Raw genomic sequence first — 7675 nt, 5'->3', positions numbered from 1 at the left:
GATGTTAGATCAACATCCATGGGTCTAGAAAGATAAATAAGATTTTTCATGTGGGGTTTTCTCAGATTCTGGAACATGCTATACGACATAATTCTTATAGTGATTGTGAGCCAATATACGAACAGACTGCAATATCTCATCCATCATTTTTTTATGTTCATTCCAATATCTAAAAATCCACCGAGTAAACCAACCTCAAGAATATTTTATGCCAGAAGAACCTTCAATAGCTTGCTGGATGTTTGTCTCTAAAAATTGTTCAGCATTTTCAATATTCTTATTAGGGTGGATTAGTAAAACTTCAACATTCATGAATCTGATCTTCTTTTTTAACAAGGGGCATTGGCTTAACTTGCAATTCTTGAGGTTCACCTTGAGAGGTTCTCTCTTTTCGGTAGACGACAATAAAGGCATTATTCACCAGTTGAAGCAATTTCTCATATGAAGGGTGAGGATTCTCCATGCATGATGACTATCACCAAGAATTCCCAAACTCATAGGACTATTGGGAAGACATTGAAATTACTTTAGAAATGCCATCTCTGTTTATTATGCCATGATTGAGGGACTTGCTATAGGAAAATTTTCCTAGAAAATAATACTAAAGCCAGAAAACTTGAGGTTAATACGACATACTGAAATGGATGACACAATATCCACTACGTGATAGGTGTAACCCATTGATATGGAACTGGAAGTCTCCTAGTTGAAGATAGAAATTATTGAGCCAAAACTGGACGTTGCCTTATTAAGATAAACACCCATAGGAATGTTTTTCTGATTACCATTATTATAAACAGGGACTAGTAAAAAGTTGATGTAATCACTCTTATGTCAGGTTGTACCAAAACAAAAAAAACATTGTAGCATTCCCTATTGTAGAAATGCCCCATTCCTATAAGTATACCATTGTCAAAGACCCTTACTTTATTCACTTTAACTTTTCTAATTCCACTGTAATTTAAATATGAATATGTTGTAGTATGAGACATAGAAGAACCAAATGGAGAATCACTCCTGACTGGATACCCAAGCCTCTTTATTCTCGTCCAGTGACCTAATAACAATTGAATCATATTTATTAGTAACAAAGCACTGAAAGTTCATCCATCTATAGAGATTACGTCATTGTCCCCAATGCAGTACAAGTTACCTAATAGCTTTAGGACCATTCTTGGTGATATCACGCTTCTGTCCTTCATTAAAGGCAGGTTTGAAGTGGAAATTGAAGAAAAACCAGGCCTCCTAGATTCTATCAGGCTACTTGGAGTATCAAATATTTGAAAGACCAAATCTCATAACGCATCAACCATCTTACCATAAACTACCATTCTCAACTCGGTTTCAACCATTTCATTACTCAAAACATTCCAGATCCCGTCAGGAGCAAGAACCATGATCTGATCCCTTGCTGCAAGCACTCAGTAAGAAATTTTATAGTGTGGAAATGACCCCATGCTCTTTTCATGACACAAAACCTAAAAAAAGTAGATTTTTCATCAATCATGCAAACAACATAAATACCAGAGGAATATCTTCATGGTTTAAATCTACCAACATCCAATCTAGAAAGTCACGAAGAGCTCCTAGAAACGGTGGCAACCTCTGCACCTGTCTAACCTCAAGCAACCCCACTGTACATAGACCTTATAAAGCTTCCACTTTTCTTGGAATACCAAAAATGCCCATCTGATTCTCGTTTTTCTGCCCAGTTCCCCAAAATCTGTGTGTGCTGTTGGGCGTCTGCGCGTGGCCACAGGGTGAAAACGAGTGGTTTTGTGATGTTGTCGGAGATGAAGATAGGAAAATGAAGTGGCGTCCATGGATAGTGGGGTCGGTAATGGAGGTATAGTGGCAGGTTGTGAAGATAAGCGTGGACAATAGTGAAAGTGGACTTTGGCGCGCGACAAGTATGGAAGCGGTGAGTGACTCTAGGCGATGGAGGATAGTGATGGTCATCCATGGTGGTGGTCGGAGTGAGGCTATGAGAGTGGTGCAATGGGCTGCTTTGGCGGAATGGATGGATAATGGTGCAAGTTGGTCAGCGGAGAAGGAGGTATAGTATAAAGCGGTAGCGCATATTGGATGGTGGCCATAGCGGTTGTGCAGCTAGAGATAGAAGGAGGACTGTGGATACATGGATCTCCAACTGATGGCTGGCGATTGTGTGGTGATCCAGCAGAAGAAGAAAAGAAAAAAGAAAAGCCATCATCCTCTCTAGCGACCCCCCACCATCCACATTGAAGATGGACTCCCCAATATGCGTGCGTGAAGTTGTCCTTTCATGAATAACATCTTCCTTCATTCCTTATCTCATAGAGCCCTCATTTCCTTAAACTCTCCCAAAACGTCCATATCTTCCGCACCAAAACAAATCCTCAAAATTTAAAACTTCCCCGAAACGTCTTCCAAGAAAAGTCCCACATTCCTTATCCAATGGTAATTTTCCTTGCAAAAGCATGACAATTATTAAATTAAATAATTGAATGAATAAATAAATAAGTAAGTAAATAAATTAGAAAATGATAAAAAAAATAAATAAATAAATCAAACAATAATAAATAAATAAGTTAATTAAAAAAAATAAGAAACATAATATAAAAAAGAACATAACAAATAAAAATAAACAAGTAATTGATAATAATAAAAATAAACATAAAAATAAAAATAAAAATAAATAGATAAATAAATAACTGAGCCAGACATGTCATGCAACCATGCAAGCCATACAACTCACGCAAAAAAATGTCTAATGGGTCGAGTGTGCCTAAGTGGGTCTAAGTGACCTAGATAGGCCTAATGAGTCTTAAGGGGGCTAGAGGTGTCCAAATAGGTCTAAGTAACCTAAATGAGCCTAAGTGAACTTAGATGGGCCTAAGGTGGTGCCTAATGGGCCAAGTGTACCTAAATGAATCTAAGGTGTTTAGGACAATGCCTAAGTCTAAAGTGATCAAGACAATTGTCTAAGTGACCTAAACATGCCTAAGTGTGCTATCCTAAAACTGTACCTAAAAGTTATCCTAAAAATTGAGGAAAAAACCTAAGTCTAAATTAGGGTTGTCAAGAGTCACAATAGGGTTAAATAAATATCTGAACTAAAGTCTTTGAGGTGGCTAAAAAAAAAAAGTAAATAATATGAGTAGCAATGGACCACAAAGGAACTACTATGGAACACTGGAAATGAACTTAAGGACATGTGCTAAAGGGACAAAATGGAGGGTCTACACTTATTTATTCAGTGCAATTGAAATTTGAATTATTTCTATATTTTATTTGTTTTTTTAATTTTTAAAATTTTAATAATATATAAAATATATATTTATGACATCACCAATTTGACCACGATTTGACCGTTAGTCCAGTCAATGATTTTAAAACCAGACCAATCAATGTCTGGTTTTATGACATCACCAATTTGATCGGTAACTTTTCTGGTTCAATGACTGGTCTGGTTTTAAAATCATTGACCCCAACTCATTGTGGGTTGGGCTTAGGCCAAAGTTCAAGCAACCTAAGCCTTTTGAGTTTTAATATTTTTATAATGTATATTATCTTATATAATAATATTCATTTTCTTTTTAAAATTTTAAGAAAAAAATATGAAATGATATTATATCATATACTTTTTTATATGTATATAAGTTTATGTTTATTTTTTTGTTTCTATCCTTAAATTTTGTCCTATTTACTATTAAAATTTTATATAAATATATAAATTTAAAAAAAAAAAAAAAACTTATATATAGATTTTGAATCATGCAACTCAATCAACCCAACCAATGTGAACTCAATCCAAACTTAGAGAAATGGGTTTGAATTGAATACATTGGGTTAGAAGTTGGGTTGGGTTGAGTTCAGGTCGACTGTTTTTTTATTTGTGTTAAGTTTTGATTAGTCATCAATCCAACCAACCTATCCAAATTGCAGCCATAAACATTAGTATATATAAAAAATTATATTTCTTTGGATCTATAGATAAGTTTAAGGATAAAGCATTAATGATTTTATTATCTTTCAATTCTTTGTTCATTAATGTCAAATCAATGTTTAGTAAATCTCAATTTTGGTGATAATAAAATAAGGTATATGACCAACAATTATATTTCAAGTGTGATTCTGTAAAAAAAAAAAAAATTTTAAGGAACAATCAATGACACATTAAGTTAAAAGGGAATAAAAAAAGGAATTTAAAGGGATGGTATTTAAAGTTTTATTTATTTAAGATATCTATATGTTTGACTGTCATTACAATAAAAACATACTATTAATAATATCATAAGATATGTAATAAAAATCTACTAAATATTAGACATATAATTTAATAAAAAAACATGTTATAAAATATTGTATCCCAAAATATTTTTACATATATAATTTCGAGTATTCAATTTATCTTTAGGATTTATTTAACATCTTGTATCATAAAAATAAAAAGATAAAATTTCACTCATACCCTTTAAGATTTTGTGTAAATTTATTCAACCACCGTTTCGCACAACAACTACTACTATAGATGTGATTCGTTTATAAAATTTATTTTTTAGAGTATTGTTAAACTCGCTTACTTCAAAATTTTCTATTTAAATATTTCTAAAAAATAAATTTTATAAATGAATTACGTCTATAGTAGTAGTTATCGTGTCAACAGAAACTTTAATACAAATAATGTTAATTAAAAAAAATACAAAAATAAAAAGAATTCATAAAAAAATGCACAAGGTTTTAACATGGTTCAACCAATTATCAAACATCTTTTTTTTTTTTTTTTGTATCTACACCCTAAATCACGTGTCATTTCCTCCACCTGGTTTTTCCTATTCTTCTTCGTATCACTATCAATTCTGTATAGTTTTTATAAACTCGTTTTTATTTTATAACATGGTTTGGCCAATCACATCTATATTTACAAACGATAGAAAATCAATCCATTATACCATAGAGAATATTGTTAGTTTTTTTCCTATAATGTGTGACCATATATAATTACATTTATGTAATATTATTTAAGGGATCAATTGATAGGTAAGTGAATCAATTGATTGGGCATCCAACGGTCTTATGTATGGAAGACTCAAATTATAAATGGGGAGTTAGAAAATTTAACTCATATGAATGTGGTGTTACAACTTTTGTAACCCCATCATTATGAAATTTATTTGGTACATTATGTTTATGAGTAATGGAGGAAAATGGAAAAGTATAACCTATGCAATTATAGAGATGCATTTAAGTTCATAACCCACCATTATCCATTGATTTGTACATAATGGGTGTAAATAATGAGTATAACTCTCATATAGTCTTTGATGGGAAGACTAAGAGATGTACAATTTTTTATAAGTTCAGGTCTCAAGCCACACTCTCATTCTTATGTTTTTTTGTTGTTTTATTTTTAATAACATACACCACACAAGTGACTCATCCACTATATGAGAGTAGTGAATTGAAGATCTTGACAATCCAATTCACAAGGTAACTCAATCTTACTTTAAAAATGTTATTGGTATCATGGATCAAGGTAAGAATATGATCATTATTTTAGTACTTATATTTATTTTGTTTTATGCATCCAAATATATATTTTAAAATAATCATTTTCACATAAAGTTTATAAAAGTTTGGTTAACAATTGGTATCAGAGCCAACCAATTTTGGATCATAAAACATATTTTTTTGTTTTTTGATTATTGTTTGATCTTATGGACAACTAAAATATATATGATGTGATGCATATGAATAATGTAGTAACACACATTTCAATGTCTCATGATTTCGATCATATTTATTGCATGATTTTATGAAAGTTGCAAAAATATGATTAGTAATTTAAATGCGTGATTATGGAAATCTCAAGAAATAACTTTTCTAATATGTATGTTTATTTACTTGTTTGTTTGAAAATGATTATATACATACATATATATGTGTGTGTGTGTGTGTGTGTGTGTGTGTGTGTTGTTCAACTTATGAAACAAGTGTTGATCAACCCAATAGAGGATCATCACCATGTTTGATTATATGACAAGAGTTTAATAATAAAAGGTTGATGAGGTTTTTACCTAACGGTATTAAACTTCTTTACGTTTCAATACTTTTATTTTAATAATTATGTCATATCTATATGATTTATGAATTATTATAATTCAACCCAATGGAGGGATTATAATAATATACTTTTGAATTATGTGATTGTAGTTCGGTCCAATGAAAGAACTATGATATGATATCTTATGTTTATGATTAATGTGATATCTAACTTAATTTTTGTTGTAGTTAGATTATTGTAAAGTGTGGTGTTAAATATTGTCATAATATAAAATAAATTTTCTTTTGAATTAAATTTTATTTTGCAGCAATGAATCCTATTGCCATTACAGGCTATTTGTCTGGTATTGAACAATTAAGTGGGGCAAATTTTAAAAATGGAAGGAACAAATTGGAATTTTTCTTGGTTGCATGGATTTGGACTATGCCTTAAGAGAGCCTACACCCACAAAGCCTGCTTCTGAAAGTACTAATGAACAAAAGGCTTTATATGAAAAGTGAGAGCACTCTAATCGCATGAGTCTAATGATTATGAAAGGTTCAATCACTCCTACAATTCGTGGAGCAATCCCGGATTCAGATTATGCAATGAGCTATATTAAATCAGTTGAAGAACAATTCTTAAGAACTTCTAAGTCCTTGGCAAGTACTCTTATGATAAAAATGATAACAATGAAATATGATGGTCATAGTGGTGTACGTGAGCACATCATGAAGATGAGTGACACGGCTTCTCAATTGAAATGAATGGACATGACAATTTCTGAAGGTTTTCTTGTTCACTTTATAATGACTTTCCTTCCTTCACAATTTGGTAATTTCAAAATTAATTATAATACTCAGAATGATAAGTGGAAAATGAGTGAACTAATTGTCATGTGTGTTCAAGAAGAAGAGAGGCTTAAAGTGGAAAAGCCCAATATGGCTCACAGCACTATTGGTCCAAATAAAAAATCCTTCAAGAAAGGTAAAGGTAAGAAAAAGAAGCAAGGTAATGATGTATCTCACAATGGGCAAAAGGACGAAAATAAGATACAATGTCATTTTTGCCACAAGAAAGGTTACAAAAGAATAAATTGTTCTGACTTTAAGGCTTGGTTGAAAAGGAAATGTAAAACTCAATGCTTAGTGTCTTATGAATCTTATTTAGTTGATATACCACCAAACTCTTGGTGGATTGACTCTAATGCAACCATTCACATAACGAATTCATTGCAGGGATACCTTACAAGCAAGAAACTAAGTAAAGGAGAGCGAACCATTACTTTGGGAAATGGAACAGAAGTGGAAATTGAGGCTATTGGCACTCTTCGTTTAATTTGGATACTAGTTTCATTATGGATTTAGTAGATACAGTTTATGTTCCTGTTTTTACTAGAAACCTAATTTCAGTTCCAAGACTTGATGCTTATGATTATGAATTAAAGTTTGGAAATAATGGAGTTTCCTTGTTCTATAATTCTTGTTTGGTTGGCTCTGGCACTTTACATGGTAATCTTTATTCATTGAATTTAGATTGCAAATATTCAGAGTCTCTTTTATCTTATCATGTGCATGAATTCTCTAAAAAATGAAATCGAGTGAATAAAAATTCATTCATATTGTGGCATAAGTGATTGGGTCACATTTC

This window comes from Vitis riparia, chromosome 6 (genome assembly GCF_004353265.1).
Source record: "Vitis riparia cultivar Riparia Gloire de Montpellier isolate 1030 chromosome 6, EGFV_Vit.rip_1.0, whole genome shotgun sequence".
Taxonomy (NCBI): domain Eukaryota; kingdom Viridiplantae; phylum Streptophyta; class Magnoliopsida; order Vitales; family Vitaceae; genus Vitis; species Vitis riparia.
This window is presented reverse-complemented; position numbering follows the sequence as displayed.